At 35.4% G+C, this 25,408-nt stretch overlaps 1 protein-coding gene across 1 annotated transcript in view; it reads right to left on the minus strand.

The window, feature by feature from the left end:
* The window catches only part of DLGAP1 (DLG associated protein 1), a gene marked incomplete at its 5' end in the record, with an annotated part of 616,937 nt that overhangs the window by 509,812 nt on the left and 81,717 nt on the right, over window positions 1-25,408 (minus strand). Inside the window, one exon of the mRNA XM_081097398.1 lies at window positions 12,427-12,586. The remainder of the gene's footprint in view (window positions 1-12,426; window positions 12,587-25,408) is intronic.

Raw genomic sequence — 25,408 nt, forward strand, 5'->3', positions numbered from 1 at the left:
GCCTGGTCTGTCAAGTCAGCCTTGAGGTTAGACCGAAAAGGGTTAAAATCAAAGCCCAATTCAAATGAAGGCAAAAATCTAAAATAATGCATTAAGCCTGATTCTATATGATAAAAGGCTAATATGCAAATAGACCAAACAGCAGAACGACTGGTCGCTATGACATGCACTGACCACCAGGGGGCAGATGCTCAATGCAGGAGCTATCCCCTGGTGGTCAGTGTGCTCCCACAGGGCACATGGCTGGCTAGTGCAGCAAGTGGTGGTGGGAGTCCAGAAGCTGGGCTCATGGCTGGCAGCCATCAGTCGGACACATCCCTTAGGGCTCCCGGACTGGGAAAGGGTGCAGTCCAGGGTGAGGACCCCCCACTCCAAGTGCACGAATTTTGTGCACTGGGCCTCTAGTATCATTATAATTAACCTAGTTATCAATAACAAGAAAGGATCAAAGGGAAGATAGACACGGCCCAGTAAAGTTGGGAGGGACTAGCAAAAATACTTGCTGTCAATCACACCTGGGAACAAAGGCCATTAGCCAGGATGGGCATGGACACTGCCAGCATAGATTATAATGGGGCCAATCTATCCACTCCTGGTCAGGTCTCAGCCCACTGCACTTCTAGAGGGAATTTGACCCATCACTTGTCTCCCTTCCCTTCTACCTTCAACTTTATCTTTGTTATTAACACTTTGTGGTAAGAATTTCATTATCAAGTGTTAATTAAATTCCAGTAGAATCACTTTAAAAATATTATGGGAGCAGATTAGAAGGTGCTATAGACATTTCCCCCCTAAACACAGCATGCTTTGAAAGGAGGCAGTTTTGGGAAAGACAGAGACAGTGTAAATTGCTCGCATTCCCACTGTTTACCCCTCCCACACTTTTACAGCTGCTTGCATCATTCTAGCGTGGGATGGGAGGAGGGCTAAGGAAACTGACCATACCAACTCCAAATATGGAAGATGGCAATTTGATGAGCTCAGTTTTTTTCCTCAATGCATTCAAGCCAAACAGCTTAATTATACCTATTTTTTAAATGTCTCTGTAAATTGAATATATTTTTATATATTCTCTCATGGTCTCAGAGCTGTAATTCTCTTGTTCTCTTGAACACACTTGCACAGTAAATTTTGAAATTCTCCTTAACCAAAGCAGTAGCAAAACTGAGTAGGAGATAAATACATATAGCCGAAAAGATGTCAAATGGTAGGCTGTACAATCAACATACCACCCCCCCCCCCCATTCTCTTTCCTATAAGCATAATCAAAACTTATGATTTTAATTCATTCTTGCCCTCATTTATACTGAACTAAAGACACACACACACACACACACACACACATAATGACATAGGGGAAAAACCCTCATAAGACTGAAAAATCAGATTAACTCATGATTCTTGATGTTTTTTAAAGATAGTAAAAAATTACCTAAGATCACTGTTCTCCTTGTATCTATTATGCATTGTGAGACTTAATGAAGCCTTTCTGGGTGCTAACTTTAGTAAAATAGCCTTTATGGGAGAGATCAACCAAAGAACTTGTATGCATGCATATAAGCCTAACCAATAGACACAGACACCAGTGGGGGTGAGGGCATGAGTGGGGAGGGGAGGCAATGGGGGATATGGACACATATGTAATGCCTTAATCAATAAAGAAAAAATAAATAAAATAGCCTTTATGACTATTTTAATTCCTGAATTTAAGAATGGAAACATATATATGTTTAATAAATAGCAATAAATACAACAAAAAGGTTATTAATTTTGTCATCATTCATAAGAGAAAATTATTTTTAAAAGCAATGTTATCAATGCCTTTTTCTCATCTCTCAATTTGAGGACTATGCATTTAGATAGAGAAAAGAAAAACATCATTTTCAATATGTAAAATTTAGATTCCTCAGTATTGTCAGAATTTAAATTCACTACAAATTTATGAATATACAGGGTGTCCTGAAATCATGTATACACACTTAAACAGCTAATAGCTCAATTGATGTCTTTTTCTTTTCAGCCAGAAAAAGCTTTGAACAAAGGAAATTCACCCTAAAATGCTAATGGAAGTTTGAAAACACAATTGAAGTACAAACACTACCTTTATAATTATTCAAGATGTGTATACATTTTTTGGGGGGACACAGATCAAAATGTATACACACTTTAACAGCTGAAAACTCACTTAATTTTCACATCTTTTAAGGTTTAACTGATTTAAAATCATGAGTGAAGCCAAACTAAACTTTGAACAAAGAAAATTTATCCACTAGACTTTTTTAAGGGGATATATAAAAGATAAAGTTTATGGCATAAATACTGAATGAAATTATTTTTGATGTTTGTGATTTCATTGCTTTGTGTCATCAGCAGTGCCTGAACCAGAATGGTCATCAGTTGAAAACAGGCATGGACAAACAAACAAAAAAAAAGATTCATTTCTGTAGATTCTTTTAAATTTTGAAAATGAACTGTATGTTAATAAACACTGACATTAAAATCATTCAAAGTGTGTTTATATTATTCGGACACCCTATATGTGATTAATAGTAATAGAAAACGAATTAGCAGGAATAATTTGCACAAGATCAATCTGTGTGAGCTATAAGAAAAATCACATAATTACAAGTCTTATAATGTATCATCATGATCATTTTACCAGTTAATGAGCTTCATGCTCATGGTCAAAATCACTGAATCATTGACAAGGAGAGGCAACAACAAAATACGCAGCAGCTCCAAGACTGGGGATGGGGACAGTTTGTCACTGACCCTTTAACAACAGTGAAAAATAGCAGAGCTGCTTCTCAAACAATTTGAGGATTTATCTCCAGCAACTTCCAACTTAAAGCAGTCCCTAAGCCCACTGGCCACATTTACTTTAAAATCAAACTCTAAAGACACTAATAATTTCCAAACTTGGTAGTATCCATGTGGACATCAAAGGTAGCTCTTAAGCCCTACAAGAAAAGTAAAAGCTGACCAATAGTCATCTGGGAAAATATTAAAACAATTCATTCAAATTATGAAAATTTAGAAACTGATACAAGAACATTCCATATTTTATAATTTAAGACATTAGATGATTCTGGGTATTACGTAATAAAATGAGGAGGTAGCAGGGGATTCAGTGTACACTTTGAAACAATTTTTCAGGAATATTTTCTTTATGAAGACCAATGTTGTTGTTTTTAAATATATTTTTATTGATTTCAGAGAGGAAGGGAGAGGGAGAGAGATATAGAAACATCAATGATGATGAGAATCATTGATTGGCTATGCACCCCACACTTGGGATTGAGCCTACAACCTGAGCATGCGTCCTGATTGGGAATTGAACCATGACCTCTTTGTTCATAGATCAACACTCAACCACTAAGCCATGCTGGCTAAACTGAATACCAATGTTGTTTTAAACAATTATATTTTCCCAATATTTTTCACTCTACGGAGTTTTAAGTAATCAAGAGTTTTTAAATTCTGTAATTTTTTTATGAATCTAAAGACCAAGTACTAGAATTAGAAATTACACAGGGTTGTAAACATAATGGATTGTGCTCACGTCTCAGTAGAAAATCAAGCATTTATATAAAATGCACTTCACTGAAATATAAACTGCATACAATAAAATTCACTAATGCTCACATACAACCTAATAATATTTGTAAAAAGTATGCCCTTGTATAGACACCATCTAAATCAGGATATAGAATACTTTTTTGTACTACAGAAAGTTCCCTTGTGCCCATTGGTAGTCGATATGCTCACCTGACTCCTAGCTCCTGAAAACCAGTGCTTTGATTTCTGTCATTGTAGTTTCACCTTTTCCAGAGGTTCATGTGGATGGAATCATACAGCACTGAATGTTTTGAGTTTGGCTTCTTTCACTTTGTAAAGTGATTTTGAGATGTATTCATATTGTGTGAATTAATAATCTGTTCCTTTATAAAGGCTGATAGCATCGCATTGTATCCATATTCCACAACTTCTTTACCTATGCACCCAGTTGATGGACACTTGGGTATATATCCAGTCTTTGGTTATTATAAATAAAGCTGCCAAGAACATTTGAATACAAGTCATTGTGTAAACTTGTGTGTTCATTTCTCTTGTGTGTTCATTTCTCTAGTGTTAAGGTTGTTGGGACACACAGAAAGTGTTTGCTTTACTTGAACTGTAAAACTGTTTCCCAATGAAGTTCCACCATTGTACATTTCTACTAGTAACATATGATATTTCCAGTTGCTCTTCATCCTTACCAGCATTTATTATTGTCAGTCTTGTTTTCATTTTAACCATCTCAGCAAGTCGTAAATGATTTTATTTTTGATTTTGATTTTCATTTCTCTAATTACTAATGATGTTGAACATCTAGACATGAGCTATTTGCCATTCCTATATCTTCAATGATGACATTTTGAATGATGACATTTAAAAAAAAATCAGGTTTTTATTGTGTTAAGAATTCTTATCTATACTAGATACAAATTTTTTTATCATCAGTGTTACAAATACGTTCTGGCAGTCTGTGGCTTGTCTAACTTTTCTAAGTAGTGTATTTTGAAAGGAATATCGTCTAATTTTTAAAAATCTAATTTATTATTTTTTTTCATTTTAGGACTTGTGGCTTTTGCCCACCCAAATTCACAAAAATACTCTTTGTTTTTCCCCTCCCTACATGTTGTAGATTATAGGTAAATAAACCAGATTGAATTAGTCTTTGTGTAGGATGTGAGTTAATGGTTGAGTCATGTCATTTTTCTCCCACATGGATATTCAATTGTTCCAACATCATTAATTACTAAAACAGCATTTTTGTATTGAATTACTTTGGCAAAATTCAATTTAGCATATTCATGGACTTTCTCTTTTTTTCCCCATTGAGCTATATAAATACTTTTACTTGAACACAACATTGTCTTGATTAATGTAATCTATAATGTACTAGTAGAGTTTATCGTAAGACTTTAAATCAACTACTGTAAGTTCAAATTTGTTTTCTATTTGAAAATTATTTTGATTCAAATAGTCAATCTACTAAGATATTTTATTTTTAATTTATTAATTTGAGAGAGAGAGAGAGAGAGATTAACCTGCTGTTCCACCTATTTATACATTCATTGATTTATTCTTGTATGTACCCTAACCAAGGATTGAACCCACAAATCTTGGCAGGACAACACTCTAACCAACTGAGCTACCTGGCCAGGACTTACGAGATTTTCAGATTACACTGGAATATATATCACTTTGGATATAATACAATATTAACAATACTGAGTTTTTCAATTATATGAACATGGGATATCTCTAGATTTATTTAGCTATTTTTATTTATTTTTTTTCTGTTTAGGACCTCAGCAGTTGTCTCTGAATGGAATAAATTCACCTCAACACTTTTACTGTTACCATTTAAACTAAGATCTCATGCATGCAAAAAAAGCTGTCTCTTCATTAACTTATTTCTCAACAAATATTTGTTTGATGCATACTAGATACCAGACACTGCATTGTGTGCTGAAAATAGAATGGTTAGTCTAGAGATGTTTTATCTTTTCTCTCAAGGAGCTTACAATTCATTGAAGACAGACATCATTGAATAAAAGTGTAAATATTCATTGAAAAAGTCCCAAAGCCTATCTAGTGTGGCTCAGTTGGTTGAGCATGGTCCCATGCATCAAGAGGTCACTGGTTCAATTCCCAGTCAGGGCACATGCCTGGATTGCAGGGTTGATCCCCAGTAGGGGGCGTGCAGGAGGCAGCTGATCGAATTTTCTCTCTCATCAGTGTTTCTATCTCTCTTTCCCTCTTCCTTCCTCTCTCTCAAATCAATAAAAACATTTTTTTTTTTAAAGAAAAAGTTCAATGAAGAAAAGAGCACTGCTTTTTGAAAACCCATAGTAAACTGAAATAGATTGAATTTGTAAACAGGCTTACATGAGGAAGGGTTCTTTGACCATGATCTGAAGGGGGAGTAAGAGTTAAATGGCATATTGTGACTTCAGTAGAGATAAAAAGCATATTAATTGTAATTTTAGCTCATATGCTATTAACAAGATATATTATCACAATTTTCATTAGACACATCATGATTAATAATTAGTTACAACAACACTCAATTTGGCACATTCTTGTTATATATCTAAAAGCAAAATTAGGGGTTTATTATTTCAAAAAGAGAAGAATGGTATTTTGTGCACCGTAAAATAGAAGAGCTAAGAAAAGAGTAACAGCAAGTTTATAAACTTTTGATTCTAAATTTATAATCTCAATAAAAGAAAAACTTATTTATATGACTATAAAGATTAATTTTGTGAAAATAAGAAATTCTAAATATACATTTCTTAGGCCTCATTCAAATATGTCAACCCAATTCAACTCCTCTTTTGATCTGAATTTAAAACTAGAGGCACAATGGGACAATATAAGGGATAGGAACATTAGAATATTTCAGATTTGTTTCTGGGCTGTCACCTCAAAGGGCCTGCATTGGAAGGAAGGTTAGTAATCTAGTAGAAGTAGGACATCATTTGAATTAAAGTTGAACTTAAAGCTAAACTCTTCTTCCTCAACTTTTCCCAACTGTATAAAACTTCTGTCAGCAAATTCTAGTAATTGAAGGTTGGTGATATTTAACCATATATGTTTTAAAAGCACATTACTTTCATGTTCTTTATTAGTTTGCACTTGCTGTTTACCAAACCACCCAAAAATTCAATGGCTGAATACAACAACCATTTATTTAGCTCACAACCATTTAATTAGTTCAATAATATGCTTGCATTGCTATTCTGTTGATCTAGGTCAGATTCAGCTTATCTTAGCTAGGTTGGCTCAGGAATTTGAGATGAGCTTGAGGGTAGGCTTGGGGTTCTCGTCTTAGATGGCAGTTGGCTGGTTATGGGGCCATGTGTCTCTCATCAGCTATAGCAGGTGGCCTGTGCTTCTTCCCATGCACACTAAGTACTAAAAAAATCAAGAGTGCAAGCTCCACTGGGCAAGAACTTTTCAAGACTCTACTCAATCACTTCTGCTAATATCCCATTGACCAAAACAACCCACTTCAGATGGGAAGTTCTGTAACATTGCCATTAATACAGAATTTGTGGTCATTTTCATAATTGAGAACATTATTGGATTAAAAAACAATAACAAGCATTTCCTTTAAATCCTAATATATGAAAGGCACTCAAAATACATTTCTAAACAAATACATTACTGAATGCACAGACCCCTATGTCAGCTCATTTCATATCTTAGTCTCTGTGACAATTTAAGTATCAATTGACATTTTTTGTGTTAGCACTTCAATGCCATTTTCGTATAAGTTGATCAAAGGAAATGGAATAACTCAAGTCTTGATTGGGCAATATGAACCCTGTAAATTACCTGTTTCTGAACCTGATTTTGTTGCTGTCAAAGCATCTCCCTGTTACTGTATGTAGCAAATGACTACTCTGGCTCTGATGATCTAGAAGCTTCTAGACCTCAATTTGCAAAGGTTTGAACAAAAGCAATAATCTGAGTTTTGACTTTATCTAAATTATAGGAAATATGGAAGTTGCAATACATCTAGTGGTACTCCAAGTCTTTGAGAAAAATCAAAGAACAATGAAGAAAGACATGAGAAATTGTAAAAGCTCAGTAGTGTTTACATTGACTTTGAACTATGAAAAATTGAACACAAATTTACATAGTAGTTAATACAATAGATTATTGAGATACTAATAATATTCAAAACAAGTTGGTTTAAGAATCTCTCTCTTGAACAGGTTGGTGGTTGCCAGAGGAGAGGGATGAGGGGTAAGTAAAATGAATGAAGGGGGTCAAAAGGTAGAAACTTCAGTCATACGCAAGTGCAGGAATGTAATGTGCAGCACGGTAATTTTAGTTAATGACACTGTATTGCATATTTGAAATTTGGTAAGTGAGTATCTTAAAAGTTCTCATCACACACAAAAATGTGTAACTATATATGGAGACAAATGTTAACCAGACTTATTGTGATCATTTCACAATATATATAAATATTGAATATGTTGTACACCTGAAACTAATCTAATGTTGTATGTCAATTATACTTCAAGGAAAAAAAGGAATCTCTCCTTTTATGCATTATAGCCCAAATGGCTACAGGAACATACAACAAAACAGGGAACAGAGACCAGCGTGGCTCAATGGTTGAGCATCAACCTATGAACCAGGAGGTCACAATTTGATTCCTGATCAGGGTACATGCCCAGAGTTGCAGGCTTGATCCCCAGTAGGTGGCGTACAGGAGGCAGCTGAGCGACGATTCTCATCATTGATGTTTCTATCTCTCCCTCTCCCTGAAATTAATAAAAATATCTTTTAAAAAACAAAAACAGTGAACAGTTAATGTCTCAAAATAAAAAAATAGCTGACTGAGCGATAAAGTTACCCTAATAGGGGCAAGTTTGTTATGGATGAGAATGTTCAGAGTAGAAGCAGCAATTCATATGTGGTTGGCTTTACTAGTAAAGCCATCCTAAAGAATGAGCAATATTGAACTAAATGACAAAAGCGTAATGAAAATACTGTTTCTACCCCAAACTACCTGCCACAAACCTATCCACTGCATAAGAGAAAGAACAAGATCAGCAATGGATCCCCAGTAATTAGCTTAATGCTTTGCACTATTAGAGTAATAAAAACTGTTGAGCACATCATTGAATAGCAAAAAATCCAAGATGCATCATTATTATACTACGTGTTTTATTGACTTATATTCGTGTGTTATGTCATTTGAAAATTCCGATTATTGGGACCAAAATGGGAAGTCCTACAGTCTTATAGAGTTCTGAAAAGGAAGTAAACATAGGCACTGTCTAAAGGAAATCAGGTTCTTTTTTTGAACAATGTGGCTAACTCCAGATCTGGGCACCAAAGCTTACATACTAAACCTGAGAAAGCAAGAAGAGAAAGGTAAATTCCCCATACCCTGTTTTTAAGACTTCAAGAACCAACTACTCTAAAATTTGGTGAAAAAAATATACTTTAGAGGAAATAATCAGCAATCTTACAGAATTGAAATGCTATGGCATTAGAAAAAGTGTCAACTCCCCTGGACTTTTACATTTAAATTTCTATCAGCAATTTTTAACATTCGGGTATTCAAAGTGTGCATATTCAATATATGCTGTTAATCATTTATGGCTTTTTTATAATTTTAGAAATATAAGACTATTGTTTGGTTTCCATTGCCATTTAGGGCACAAATCGATATATCAAAATATTAGCTTTCAATGTATCATATAAGAAGCACCCAAATAACCCATAAATCCCAATCTGTCTATAATCACTAATATTACATTGTGATATGTCTATTACAATTCAGGTACCAAAGGTGCCTTCCTGTACCCACAGCTCATTCTTAGGTTTTTTTTGCTGCTCACTGGCACAAAGGGGGCTTATACACGCCCCATGAAATCATATTCTTCTTACTACTGCTTATTGGGCTGTGAATAAATAACCGACTGAAGTGGACCAATCAGATCCTCACAAGAAACAGAATCTGGTCCAAAGATGGATCACCTGGCTCTGGATAGCTGATATGGAAAGTTTGTAAACTCTATTTGGGGGTCACTGCTCTGGGGCAGGTTTGAAGATAGAAAGATAGTGATGATGTAGATTCACAGAAAGAACAAAAAAGGAGAGGCCATAAGGCCTACGATACTATCAGCTAAAGGGAGTAATGGCTACCTCCAGGCCAGGTTGAACCCCAACAAAATATTCCTCATGTGCCACCTCAAAAAGTCCCCTTTATCTAAGCTAGCAAGATAGGGATTCTGTTCGTTATACTAGTGACAAAATGATCCTATGACATCTAATTTTCTCTTTGCTCATGTAAGGGGCTGGGTCAATGGTTGAATTTTATATGAACACTTGAGAAGTGTGTGTGTGTGCGTGTGTGTGTGTGTGTGTGTGTATGTGTGGATTTATTATCAATTATGATTAATAAAGAGGGTTATTCTTGTACAAAATATGACTTAGGCCCATGTTACATAAAAGTTAATTGGCTCTATTGAAAGTTTACTTTGTTGGTTAGTTCTACACATGCCATAAATCTTTAGGTGTGTATTGAAATATTTGATGTAATCCTATTCCTGCTTGTTCATACAATTGACTTATTTAAATAAATCAAATAATGAAAAAATCGAAAGTCAAAAATCTAAAAATAAGTTTATATTTTATTATTTACAATAATTCATAGAAAACATTATCATCAACCCTGGTGCATGGCTTTGCATGGTCAATATCAGATCTTCATATCAGAGAGGGGGCCAAAATGATCAGTTTCCTAAAATTCACTGGTGAATATAACCTGAATCAGAGTTTGGCATTAAGGTTGAATTATGAAACCAAATTCTAAGCATTCAAGATGTTAGGTATAAGATGGAGTACAAATTCAGAAAGATTAGATAAAGTAGTTAGTAGAGACAGATGGTATCCTGATTACCCAGTATTTATTTTATAACTTTATATGCTCAATAGGTGGGTTGAACAACTTAAAAGGTGAAAAATTAAGGGTGGAACAGCCAAACTTTGATACTAAGAATCATAAAAATGTGAAGCAATTTAAAATTACAGCTATATAATGTCCTCTAGAAAGAATCTAATTTAGGGAGTTTTAAAAGCAGTTGTCCTTGAAGGTAATTTAGTAAAGTCATAAAATGATATCTGTGTTTAAATTAAATATATTGTACTTTGAGTGTATAAAATGATGAGTCATGTCTTCAAAAGTTAAAGTGACCTGAGATTTTGTACATATTAATATTCTATTTTTAAAAACTCTATAGAACATCTTGCTTCAAGTTATACAAATTAAAGACTGACAGCATCAGCAATCAGACAGAGGTAGATAAGAATATGTTTAAGACAAAATATTTATAACAATAACATTAGTAATATTAGTAATAGTTCACATGTATTGGATACTTCTATGTCACGCACTGTATCTCATATTATTTGATCTTTACAAAAATTGTTCTAGAATAGCTATTCTATTTTTCTTACTTCAAATATAAAAATATTTTAAAAAGTCAGATAATTTACCCAATATTAAGATGCTGCAAAACGATAGGTTTGATAGCATACTAGTAAAATTTAAAAATATCAATGCCCTTCAGAAATTAATACATGCCAGATTTGAAAAAAAATAATCTTTAGTATTATCTTCCCACTGTAATTGGCTAGGTGAGAATAAGGAAAATTCAACATAGTGAGAGTTTATAGATGAAAAATTAAAGCTCTTATAGAGAAAACTTTATTAAAATCAAAGACTGGTAAAGTTACAAATATCCTTAGAAATGTCTGTACAATCATTTAACATAGTAACACCCATTTATTGAATATTTATTGTGTGCCAGGTCCCATACTAAGCATAAGCACTCTTTGTAAATTGGCTCATTTAATTTTTACAACTACCCCAGACTCATGGTCAAACTGTGGGAGTAAGTGTTCAAACCAGAGAAACCAATCTGTCTTTAAAGCCCATGTTCTCGGCCATCGTGCAGTAACCAGGGGCATTCACTGACCTTCAGCTTTCCTGTTTCCATTTACCAGGCTTTGCACACTAGAAACATTTGGGATATCCTTTCCCTACATTGTGTATAAAATACTTGAAAAATAGGCAAATGTACATTTTGAGAGGTCTCGTCCATAAATATCTTCCTATTTATGTCTAAGAGGCACTGACTCATCTCAGATCTTGAGTATCTGAGGTGCAGCATAATTTGTACGCTTGAGGAAGAGTCACCTTGGCTCATCCTCTTCACCGCCCACATGTTTTCTCTGCAGTAACTACTCCTATTCTTCCATCTGATTCAACGTTACTCTCTTTCCCCAGCCCCAAGTCTCTGTTCTGTTAATTAACCTTGACTGGAGTGACTGCCAATTTAGTACATAGATCAGAGAAGTATGACATTGAGGAAAGATATGCAGAAGTAAGACTATATGCGCTAGGAAGACAGGTAAGGAAAGCTCACAGGGAAAGATTTGCATAAACATCATCATAACCAATTTAAAGGAAATAGCCTTTCCGTTTTACAGTTATTGATTTTATAGCTGCAGAAACAACATAGACTGTAGCAATTACAGGTTTCATAAAACAGTTTGCAGTTATATTTTAAAAGGAGAATGTTTGTCATTAAATTCCCCTTGCACTAAATGTAAACTCCCTATACTTCACATAAGTAATAAAAATATCTTTAAATACATCAGTGTGTGCTTAGCCCATGATAAATATATTAATCAATGTACCTTTTTCTGGCAACCAATTTTCCCTCCAACCATGTGTCTACTTAGTTAATATAACTTTCCAATTTATAACAAGACAGAAATATTTCAAACAGCATGACATCAAATATCACCTGCAAAACAGTAAATGTATTTTTAAACACTTACCCAGTCTTGGTAAATCAAGTGTAATCAGCTCTGCAAAAACTCCATTAATCTGGGATTATATCTGAGTAAATTGGATGTCTGCTGATCCTTTTAAGAGTGTCCCAGGAAAAGGTGCAACTTGTAATCATAGAAGGCTCCCCAGAGCACTGCTCACCATGTGCTGAAATACAGAGGGGCCAAAACAGGAATGCAACTGTTAGCAGAGCTTCCTCATTACATTTTAAAAATATAGACATACTTTTTATTGATGTCAGAGAAGAAGGGAGAGGGAGAAAGCGTTAGAAACATCAGTGACGAGAGAGAATCATTAATCAGTTGCCTCCTTCACACCCCACACCAGGGATTGAACCCACAACCCAGGTATGTGCCCTAACAGGAAATCGAACCATGACCTCCTGGTTCACAGGTCGATGCTCAACCACTGAGCCACGTTGGCCGGGCTTCCTCATTAACTTTTCACTATTTTTTAGACATGTTAAACTACAAGAATAGCAGCCTTACTCTTATCCTTTAACTCATAATTTAGAGGAAGGCTAGTCAAGTCATCAAGAGCCTGGGCTCTTGGTCAGATCACCAAGCTTAATGTTACCGCTCAGCCAAAGAGCAGATTCGTTGGACAAGCTGTGTAGGCCCTCTATAGAGAACTGTGAAAAGAATAATTAAATTAATACGAGTTAAGTACTTTTAGCAATGCTTGATAAATAGTGCTTCCCCATATTTTATTCCTTCCCCTACATTTTTTTCTGCTCTTGGTTAAAGCTTAGGAAAGAAGGCAGAGAGTATGCCCATTTATTGAGCATACAATATAAAGCCCTGGGTTGATGCTTTATAAAAATTATCTCACTTAACCCTTAAATGGGATATTATTTCTGTTTTACAAATTAAAAAACTGAGATTCAGGGAATTAGTAATTTGCCAAAGTCAGATAACAAGAAAAGAGTAGAGTTGGGGCTTAAACTATGACCATCTGCTTTTCAAAGTCCTTGCTCCTTCTGAACACTTTCGTCCTGAAGGGGTGATTTGTCATATTTTGATACTGTCCACAGAGAAACAACAAACACAAAAAATCTAACCTTTAAATATGAGTTGATATACATACTATTTCTTTCATAAATTTGACTTACATTTACTGACACTAAATTTTAGGAGATAGGGTGACTGAGACGGAAATTAGCCAGTAAAATTCAGCACATGAAACAAATTTAAACAACATTCAAAGAAATTTTTCTATTTGCCTCTTTATATTAAAGTACTTATAGTGACATTTACCACCATCAAAATATAACTAACAAAAAAGGCAACTTTTCAAATTGCTGATAGTCAAACTTACAGATTAAAACTATAAAGTCAGGCTGATAAAAATTACTTTTTCACTATAAATTTACTATCTTTATTAAAAACCTGCAAATAGTATAAAATAAATGTATGAAATTATAATTCCACCATATCATCATAGTTGTTGCTAATAATATGGAATATTTTTTTCTAGACTATTTTTCTATGGTTAGTTATTTTTTTTCTAGACATAACACAATATTGTGTCCTATTTATTTTATAATATAACATAAACAGTTCAAGGTTTAATAGTTTATAAACATTTCCTTTATTAAATAAAGTAGCAATATACATTTTATATAAAAGTTTAACTTTTAATATTTTATTACTATGAAATGCAGATCTCAAATGTCTTTGACTGTATCAACCCCCCCGAAATCTCTCTTGAAGATTAAGATAAAGAAAACCTGAATGTGACCTTATCATCATCATGTATGACACAATATGAAAACTCTTATACTTCACATTAGAAATATTAGTGGGCTTGATTATGGGGTCCTGCCCCAGAGCCTAGTGGGGAGCATTATATAATAAAGCCAATGTATCCCATATTACCTTCCTAAAATCTAAAAAGGTCTAAATTCGGAAACCCTTAAATTCTAGATGAGCACAGTCTTATGCAGTGCTTACCATTTGCCAGACATATTATTTTAACTGCTTTACATATAATAATCCATCCAACACCCTGACAAGGTAGGTACTATAATTAATCCCATTTTACTGATGAGGACACTGAGGCAAAAAGAAACTATATGAAGTCCATATAGGTATGAAGTGACAGAACTCTGACTTAAATCCAGTCCAACTCGAGTATCTGCATTCTTAAGTCAGAATTCTTAATCATGTGCTTCACTCTCAGAAGTAGAATTTCTAAATTAATAAACATTTTTATAATATTGTATACTGACCATCTTCTTGGGATTTGTACCAATAGTGACTGAGAACAACAGAAATCTCATATCATCACTCTCATTTGGTTATATTATATTTTAAATTTTTGGTATTTGGCAGTCAAAGAAAATTAATTTTGTGGTTTGCTTTGATTTTTACTTGCTTTTCCTGATGATGATGAGCATGTTTGCTTATTTTTGTTATCACATTTGTTTTTTCTTCCTTCGATTATCTTTGCAGAGCCTTTGGCTAATACTTAGAGTGACAGTTATCTATTGGGATATTCCTATTCCTCATGCTTACGTGCAAGCCTTCCTCCAGGCTTGTAACTGCCATCTCCCACCTGTGGGAGAGGTGTGGTAACTGTGGTAATGTTCACCTGGAAGGAGTCTCCTTTCAAAGCCATTCAATCTGGAAAGGCAGATTTCCTTCCCCCCTTCCCTTCACTGGTCCTCCTTCCCTCTTACTTCCCCACTCCCGCCATTCACTTGGGAACTGCTGGGAGGAATTATTGGGAAACCCCTTGGAATGTTCCCCTGCAATGGTTCTTCTTTCAGTTCAACTTCTCACGACTCAGAAACGTCCCATAATCTCCAACACTGGTGTCTTTCAGAAACTCCAGTCTCCCTGAAGTTCACTGCATTCTACCCTCTCTTATCATCTACCACCATCTTGGGCATTCTGCATTGCTCACTTAGTGAATAGATTTTGTTCATTATGCGAATAACTCATTCAACATTCCCAACCTCTGATGCTTTTCTCGGCACCTCTGCCAATCTTTGGCTTTAGAGAGAATGAAAAGTCAAAGCAATTACTCTTTCTATAAATCATCTTCAAAAGAAAACACTCAAATGTCTAGCAATCTAAGCTGGAGATGACACCAAATGAACTGTCTTTCAGCCAATCATGCTCAAAATGTGATGATGTGTCAAAAAGACAGAGGAGCCAGCCTAAAGGAGCTCCCAATTGCCAAACTACAATAAAACGAACAACAAACAATAGTTAATTTTATCTCATGGAATAAAATATATATCCTTGATTCCATCCCAAAAATAAGTATTTGAATGAATCAATAAGAATAAAGTAGCTTATTTTTTTAAATCTTCACCTGAGGATATGTTTAATGATTTAAGAGACAGAGGAAGGCAGAGAGACAAAAACATCAATGTGAGAGAAACATTGATTGGTTGCCTCCCATATGCGCCCCAACTGGGGATCAAACCTGCAACTGGGGATCAAACCAGTATGTGCCCTGAAGGGGAATTGAACTGCAACCATTTTGGTGTACAGGACGAGTCTCTTACCAACTGAGCCACCAGCCAGAGATTTCAACTAATGAAGACAGAAGGGATGATGCACATAGAAAATTAACATCTTGCAAACACCACAGTAATAGTTGTTGCAAAGGCAAGAATCACTCATAGAGGCTAAAATGAGTGGGCAAGTGTATATGAGAAAACTGGATACTTGCATAGTCTCAAACGGTCTCCCCCACAAAATACTTATTATCTGCAGAGGAAAAAACGTAAGTTTGTCGTGGGGAAAACTGGCAGACTTTACCACAATCAAGTGTCCAAGCTTAGCATCACCAAGAATAAGATATGTCAGCATCGTGCGTGTTTCTCCTAATATGACACATTTTTGTCATATCTTTGTTTCTGGTTTATTCTTGCCAAAAATGAATAATCTGAACTTAATCAGGAAGAAATGCCAGACAGACCCAAATTGAGAGACACTGCAAATTAAGTGGTTAGCACTCTTCCAAAGTGTCAAGGTCATGAAGAGAGACAAAAATCTAAGGACGTTCCCCAAATCAAAGAAGAATAGAGACATGAGAACTAAATTCAATGTGTAATACTGGATTTAATCCTAAACTAGAAAAAAAACATATGTGGTATAATTTGCAAAATTTAAAGAATCTTTATAGAATGTTTCAATACTAATTTCATGATTTTAAATTTGTGCCACAGTTATGTAATACATTAACATTTAGCAAAGCTGGGCAATGAGTTTGTAGAAACTTTGTAAAATTTTTGTAAATGTTTTCTAACCCAACTTATTTCAAAATAAAAGCTTAAAAACATTTTAAAAGTCCCTAGAAATAGAAGAGCAAACTAAATTCAAAGATAATAGATAAATAATAAGTACAGAAATCAACTGAGTTACAAAAAGATATATAATGAAAATAACTACGTCAAAAACTGTTTCTAGAGACTCTTAGTAAGACTGATTAAAAAGGAAAATAAAATTTAGCAATATGACCTGAAAATGAGGGCATCACAATAGTAAATAAAAGTGTCTACAAAAAAACTTTATGCCAATAACTTATAAAACAGAACAAAGAATCAAGAAACACAGCCATGCCTATAGAGATGCCTAATTTATAACAAAGATGTTATATCAATAAGTGGGAAAACAATAAATTGTGTCTTTTCAATAAATGGTGCCTGATAAATTAAAAATGCTTGTGGAAAATTAAATGTGTTGATCACTTCATCACACTGTATCCAAAAGATTTAAAAAAAAATGCCAGAGAGGTCGTAGACTAACATGAAAGGTAAAAACAAGACAACTAATAGAAAAATGGCTAAAATTACAAAAACCAATAATACCTAGTGTTGACAAAGATAACAGAAAGTAGAATTCATATGTGACAAGTATAAATTGGTTCAATCGCTTTGAAAGACTATGCAGCTAAATAGCTAAACAAAAGAAGAGCTTTTTGCCAACTCTATGTATGTGCACCAAAAGATATAGCAGAATCTTCATACCTGTTTTATTTGGAAAGCCAAAACGCATCAACAAGACAAATGTTCATCAATAATAGAATTGATTAATAAATTATGCTATATTTAAAAAATTGATTGCTCTACAGCCACAAAGAAGAACCAACTCTTTTTGTCTAAAACATGGATCAATCCCACAGAGATAATATGGAGTAAAAAAAAAAAAATCAAGAGAGCATACTGTGTCATTCCATTTACATAAAATTCAAAAAACTGACAACACTAATTTAATTTATAATGGAAAACATTATAGTGATTACTCAGGAGGTAATTAGGTGGCACGATAAGGGAGTTATTTGGGCTGGTAATAACATTCTGTATCTTTACATTAAGTGGGGGTTACACCAGTGTATTCACTCACCATGTTCACCATGCTTTACACTTAAGCCTTATGCACTTTACTGTACATAGGTTATAATTCAGTGGAAATTAAGAAAAAAAATTTTTTCTTGAATGAACTCTTTTGTCTCAGTTTACCTTGTTTAAACATGCCCCATTATCAGACAGAGTTTCCAAAAGATGCAATTAAAACCAAGTATTAATATCTGAGAATACCTTTCTCCATAAAATAACTGAAGTAAGAAAAATAAAGTTTTTTAGCCTTCATCTTTTTGCTGAAAAAATGAATGTTTTCACCATCTGTTAATGACTTTGTAGAATAAGAGAAGATAATATCCTGGCTTTTATTATAAATATTGATTATAATAAATACTGATTATAAATACTAATTTTTCCTCTAGAAAATGGAGGGAAATTTTAGTTATTGAATACTGTAAAGTTCAGCACTCTGGGATATCTTGGAAAAATATTTTTTAATAAATTTTTAATCCCCCCCGAGGATATGTTTTTACTGGTTTTTAGTTAGAAAGAGAGAGAAACATCGATGTGAGATGAGACATCGATCGATTGCCTCCCAAACATGCCTTGACCGGGGATCAAATCTGCAACCCAGGTATGTGCCTTGACCAGAAATTTAACCCACAATCTTTTGCTGTCTGGAACAACACTCCAACCAGCTTAGTCACCTGGCCAAGTCAGAAAAAGATTGTAATTTAAATGTACCTGACTGTTTTAGAAGAAAAAGAAAATTTTAAATGAGACATTTCATTTTCTAAACTAACAAAATATTTGGAGCTATATAAAGGTTCTAATACAAACCAATGTATTTAATTTTCCTCGACATTAAAAATAAATGCAATCACAATTTCCCTTGAATATTGTAAAATTGTTAGAATTTTCATCTCTTTCAACTTCAATCAACAAACTCAAATAAACCTCAGTTTGAAATATTTTTTAAAATATGTTTTGTTGATTTTTAGAGAGAAAGCAAAGGAGAGGGATAGAGAGATAGAAACATCAATGATAGAGAAACATCATTGATCAATTGCCTCCTGCATCCCCCTCCCACCGAGGATCGAGCTTGCAAACTGGGCATGTGCCCTGGCCAGGAATCGAACCAGTGACCTCTTGGTTCCTGGGGTGATGCTCAACTGCTGAGCCACACTGGCTGGGCATTAGTTTGAAATCTCTTAAACAGCAATCATGAGCTTATTTTCTCTGAGAGAAAATTTCACTTTAAGAACACACTGACATATCTTGTGGGGGAGGAGACAGCAGGACTGAAAGAGATGAACTAAGAACTTATATACATAGTCAATGGACACAGACATTAGTATGGTAAAGGCTTGCGGGAGGACAGGGGCTGGGAGGGCCAAGGAGGAGAAAATTGGGGGACATCTGTAATACTGTCAACAATTTGAAAAACATGCCAATATGCAGTCCCTTTCCTTAAGGATTTCTCATTCTGTTGTGGAAGGGGATTATAATATAACTAAATCCATAGTCAACATATGAAATGTGAGTACTAGTCACATAAGTACTGATCTAAGATAATCAGGATTTCCATGAGCCCTTCTACTACCCACAGGACCTGACATGGCTGGACATAAACATATTGCTTTCCTAAATTCCATAGGATAACAACCTGAAGGCAAAAAGAAAAGATTCAATTATGATCAATATACTCTGATAGGAAAAACCTGGGAGATACATATACTGTCACTTTTGAAAAGCAAAATAATAAAATAAATTAAATCTAGCAGTTAGGATGTGTTCCAATTATCTAGAAAATCTATTTACCACCCTTCTGTTCAATACCATCTCCAGGTAAATGAGATATTATTGTGCATACACACAATGTCATTTACAGATCCAGGGGGAGAAATGAGGAGCTGCAATTTGATCATTTGGATAATCACATTTTCCTAGAACTTTAATAGGATATCTTAACATACAAATTATTTTGTAGAGATTCTCTTTTGACTTTTATTCTACTGTATTCATAGAATAAATACAGTTTCTCAGTTCGTCCGAATTTAACTCTTCCCATTGCCATTACCAATGTTTCCATTTGAAGGTTGGATCTAATTACTGAGGTATTAGAACCCAAGTAGCGCCATGTAATTATCTTACTAATTAATGCTCTCCAGGAGACTTTGAAATTAATATAGGCCACTCTGCAGAAATAATGACCACTGAAATCACAGCTCTAACACACACTGAAGTGAACACACTCCAATATGATCCATTTCGTAGAAGCTTATCAAAGGAGATGGGGAGGAGAGCCAAAATAACCGAGCATAAAGGCTATATCGGCTCATAGCTATAAGGAGATGCTACCTTAGCAGACAGTCACCAGTTCTGTCTTTAGGATTCTCTCCAATAGTGATGTGAACGCTACAGAAAGGGATATTAAAGAATTACATAATCCTTTCTTCAACCAATTGTTAGCTTGTTTGCTGTAAATTTAAACATTGCCACAGGCTTCTAATGGTTGGCAACTCACACTGTGGAAAATGTCACTGGGCTTTGCTAGCCTCCTAGCTGTGCTCCACGGAGCAGAAAATTAAGCCTGACATATTTGGGGAGGAGTTTTCTGGTTTGTAAGAATTTATAAAAATAGCCATACTTATTTATTTCAGGGTCACATTCATAAGTTATTAGGAGCTCTGAAATACGTAATTTTATTTTATTATGCATGCTAAAATCTTAGATCATTCTGACTCAAAAATCTATCTAATGTTCATATTATATACACACAGCATAATAAGATATATTTAAATCTATAGCACTTGATAGTAAAGTGAGGATAATCAATATCTAAACTATGTAGTTCTGCTTCAGTTTATTCTGATTCCATTCAATAAAAATAAGACTGATTATTTATCAAAATATTAGAATTTCATCATGAGTAACCCAGACTTGATATATAATGCCATCACTAATTTAAGTCATATTTAGCTATACTAGGCTCAAATTTATTTTATTTTATAGATTTTGTATGAACTATGCTACTATTTAAAACCAATATCCTTCTTTATAAGGAGTTTGTTTTGACATATTTGATCATTACGAGTAAGCGCATTTTTTTCTCTGTTGGATAAGCAATAAAAGAACCATATCTCACCTATTTGCCTTGCCACACTTACTTTACAAATCTGGAATAAAACTCCAAGGTACTAAAATATGCCAAACTATAACATCATCATCGAAGAAAAATATCCATAGTACTGTTTTTAGAAAACTTTGCACAACTTTTGTAAAAACATCAAAACTCTTAATCATTCAGAAGCATTTGCCAGTTTCATCAAAATAAGGATTCGACTCCCTATTTCTTGCCAAATTTTTTTCTTACCCAACGTGGAATGTTCTCTTTTGCAACCTAAAAGAGAAAAATTGCACCAGGCTTCTAGATTCTATCTGCACTATGACAAGTCCATTTTATTACACATGCCACGAATTCCAGCCTTCAGAGAAAAACGCTCCCAATTCTCTCCCTTTCCTCTGCACCTTACCCTTCATGTTTGCGCAGTTAGCACTTTCATCAACACCACTTTCTCTTACCGTGGCTCCTAAAGCCACCCCCACAGCCTTTTCAAAGTCCTATTGATCAAGCTAATGACATTTACTGAGCACATTTACTGCTGTGAGGGAAACACACATACATAAGACACGCAACAGCTTTCCTTAAACAAACATAAATGTCCTGTGATTCCTGTTTGTCTTATAAAGTAGCCGGGCCCTAACCGGTTTGGCTCAGTGGATAGAGCGTCGGCCTGCGGACTGAAAGGTCCCAGGTTCGATTCCGGCCAAGGGCATGTACCTTGGTTGCGGGCACATCCCCAGTAGGAGGTGTGCAGGAGGCAGCTGATCGATGTTTCTCTTTAATCGATGTTTTGAACTCTCTATCCCTCTCCCTTTCCTCTGTAAAAAATCAATAAAATACATTTTTTAAAAAATAAAGTAGCTGGGTGCCTGAAATTTCCATCATCTCCCAGGAGTCAAATCATCTCTCATCCACTTAGACACACCTGACATCTTGTCTTTCCCAAAACTCTCATTTTAAATTAAGAAAAGCCAACATTTCCCTCCCCTACAACCACCTCCCAGAATTCTGTACACTCTTACCTTTTGTCCTTAAAACATACCCTCATGAGCAGTGTTTTATGGAAATGTGTAAGCTCTTATTCTTATTTGACTTCATGTTTCTTCATCAGTGATCCTCTGTGTGTGACTCTCCATTACTTTCATATGTGGCTCCAAATTCCGAGAGAAGAGGGTCTTGTGACGTTTTGAGCCCTCAGCATGATTAAACGCTAATATGCTCTATGTTTATGCCAATATCAACCTGGAACTATGGATGCTCCTTCACTCATTCTCCGAAAGCCTGGGCAAAATTGTAAGGCAAAAGGCCCTATATGAAGTGCAGTGACCAAAGACAAGAAAGCAAGAATTTGGGCAACATTTCTGGCTCTCAGACACTCTCCTGTTTTAAATGAGGTCAGAAGTTTACAATATGTAAAATATAAATCACCACACACTGAAGCTTTCTGCTGTTTAACTGTTCGCTCTGCTTCTAGAACCCAGGGCTGCTTATCTCTCGCTTTCTTTTGTTTTTCCTTCAAGGTCCCAGGGGATAGATTGGCTCAAAAAAGGCTTCCCGTGAGCAAGGGGCAGCAAGTCAGGGCACCTTGCGGATCACCTTCCCGAGCTGACATGTTTCCAGTGACCTGAAGTGGCTACATCTGTTCAGGCAAGTTATTACAAGCAGCTTCAAGAGGGAGCCCCACACAGAAACACAACCGCAGCACAGCCTGTGTTGGTCCCCAACAGGCTGCAGCCTCCCGCGACTGGCACTTTGCAGTTCTCACTCTCTCCAACCCGATATTATTTCTTCATTATAAAAGGCTCTCTGCTGCCTTTGTTTTTTTTGGTTATTTTTTCATGATGAACAAATTTGACTTAGAGAAAATATTACTGTCAGACTAAGAATGAGAAGCATTAATGTACTACTAATAATGTGGAAATCTTGAACCTTTATAAGATATTTTTAAATATGTATATAACACATATACAAATAGCACATACATTTATTAATAGTATATATATGGAAATGTATAAACTCTTATTCTTATTTGGCGTAATATTTCTTTATCTATCCTATATAATAAAATCCTAATATGCAAATCGACCGAACTGGCAGAACGACCAGTCATTATGACATGCATTGACCATCAGGAGGCAGGCGCTCAACACAGGAGCTGCCCCCCCCCTGGTGGTCAGCGCACCACTCAGCCAGAAGCCAGGCTCATGGCAATGCTAAGAACCTCTTGGGGGATGTCTGACTGTGGGGACCGGGCCTAAGCCAGCAGTCAGACATCCCCCGAGGGGTCCCAGACTGTGAGAGGGCGCAGGCCAGGCTGAGCCCCGCCCCCCCAGTGCACGAATGTTGTGCACTGGGCCTTTAGTGTGTGTGTGTGTGTGTGTGTGTGTGTGTGTGTGTGTGTGTGTATAATTCCCCACTCTGTTTTTCAAGATTTTTCTGTGTTGGGCTCATCCATATTTTACAAGCCTGTATCAACTTATAGGTACTTTGAAGTTAAATATTCTCTGTCCCTCTGACAAACTGACAGATGAAAAAAAATCCAAGAAATCAAATTGATAATTCCCAGGTTGTTGCTAACTGCCATTGCACTTATCCTAGCACCCGAGTAGTTTTAGTGCCCAGATGTGTATGATGTGGATGAATAAGCTTTCAGGCTGAGGCATGAATAAAAACACTCACTGGCCACTGCTCCCATTGGTGACAGGTATGGGGCTCTGTGAAAAACATAAGCTTCTGCCCTTCATGCCATAGACCAAGTTGATCTCCACACCTACATATCTACAAAGAACAGCCTTCTTTTAAACAAACATCACGGATATGTATGTGCAGGTCACAGAAGCTGCTCAGTATTTTGAAATATGAACAGGTTTTGAACAATCTTCAAGCTACCCCAGAAGAAGCTGGAGGTACAGGTAGGCTCCAACTTTTCTGCAATTAGTCCCTTCAAAAAAATAGATCTCCCTATGTACACAACCGAATGGCTAAAAAAAAGACAACACACATTCTTACCAGGATGTGGAGAACCGGGTCACTCATACATTGCTGCTGGGAATGTACAATTGGACAGCCATTGTGGAAAATAGTTTGGCAGCATCTTGTAAAACTAAACAGGCACTTAGCAGAGAACACAACAATTGCACTCTTGGGCATTTGTCCCAGATAAATGAAAACTATGTTCACATAAAAACCGGTACACAATTGTTCAGAGTAACTTTTATTCCTAATAGCCTGAAAGTGGGCACAATCCAGATGTCCCTCAATAGATACAGACATACTATGAAATGCCATTCAGCAATTAAAAGAAACTATCTGATAGATTCACAGCTTGGATCAATGTTAAGAGAATTATGCTGAGTGCAGAAGTCCCCAAAGGGTGTATGCTGTATGATTCCATCTATATAAATAACATTCTTGAAGTAACAAAATTATACAGGCAGAGCTCTGGCTGGGTGGCTTAGATGGCTGGAGCATTCAAAGGTTGCAGGTTCAATTCCCAGTCAAGGGATATGGTATACAGGAGGCAACCGATCTGTTTTTCTCTCCTCTATCCTCTCTCTCTCTCTCTCTCTCTCTCTCTCTCTCTCTCTCTCTCTCTCTCAAAATCAATAAAAACAGATCCTTTGGTAAGGATTTAAAAATTATAGTTAGAGTACATATTAGTTGTTGCCAGGGTTAGGGATAAGGGATGTATACTTTAAATGGGTAGTACCAGGGAGCCACATGGTTATAAATACTTCTGGATCTGGATGTTGATTTTCCTGGTGATTACACAAATCTATACATGTGATACAACTGCATAAAATACACATGCACACATGAGTGCATGTATAACTGGTAAAATCTTAATAATCTCTGTGAATTATACCAATGTCTTTTTCCTATTTTAGATAATTTATCATAGTTATGCAAGTTGTTTCCAGTGAGTTAAGGATACAGTTTTTTTGTCACTTGCTGTGAATTTACAACTTCAAAATAAAAAGTTACAAAATGAAAGAGCAATCTCTTGAGTCCTCCATACCCTTCTAGCTACTGCTACATTCGTCAATAAAACTCCTCTAGATCTGGATTCCATTGACCAAAGCTCCAATATAAAATGAATTTATATCATACTAAAGCCTTGAAAATTGTCTAGGTCCTAAATACTCAATAATCTTTTTATTCCTTTGCTGTTATTTTTTAAATTTTTTTCTTTATTATTGACAGTATTACACGTTTCCCTCCTTTTTATCCCATTGACTTCCTCCACCACCCCCAGGCCTTCGCCACACTATTGTCTGTGTCCATGGGTTATACCTATATGCATATATGTTCTCTGGTTATTCGCTCCCAAACCACCCCCACCCTGTTTTTAGTTGTAAATAAATCTCTGTGAAATAATACTATCAAAATAAAAAAATAAAACATTTTTTAGGGAGTTTGAGGGTGCATTTTTCTTGGAAATTTAGGTTTCTGATGAAAAAATTCTGAATTCCATTAGTGTAAAATTATATTCATATCTCAGTCTGATGGAGAAGAGCTGAAAAGA

The sequence above is a fragment of the Myotis nattereri genome (assembly GCF_964212035.1).
Source record: "Myotis nattereri genome assembly, chromosome: 8".
Lineage (NCBI taxonomy): Eukaryota > Metazoa > Chordata > Mammalia > Chiroptera > Vespertilionidae > Myotis > Myotis nattereri.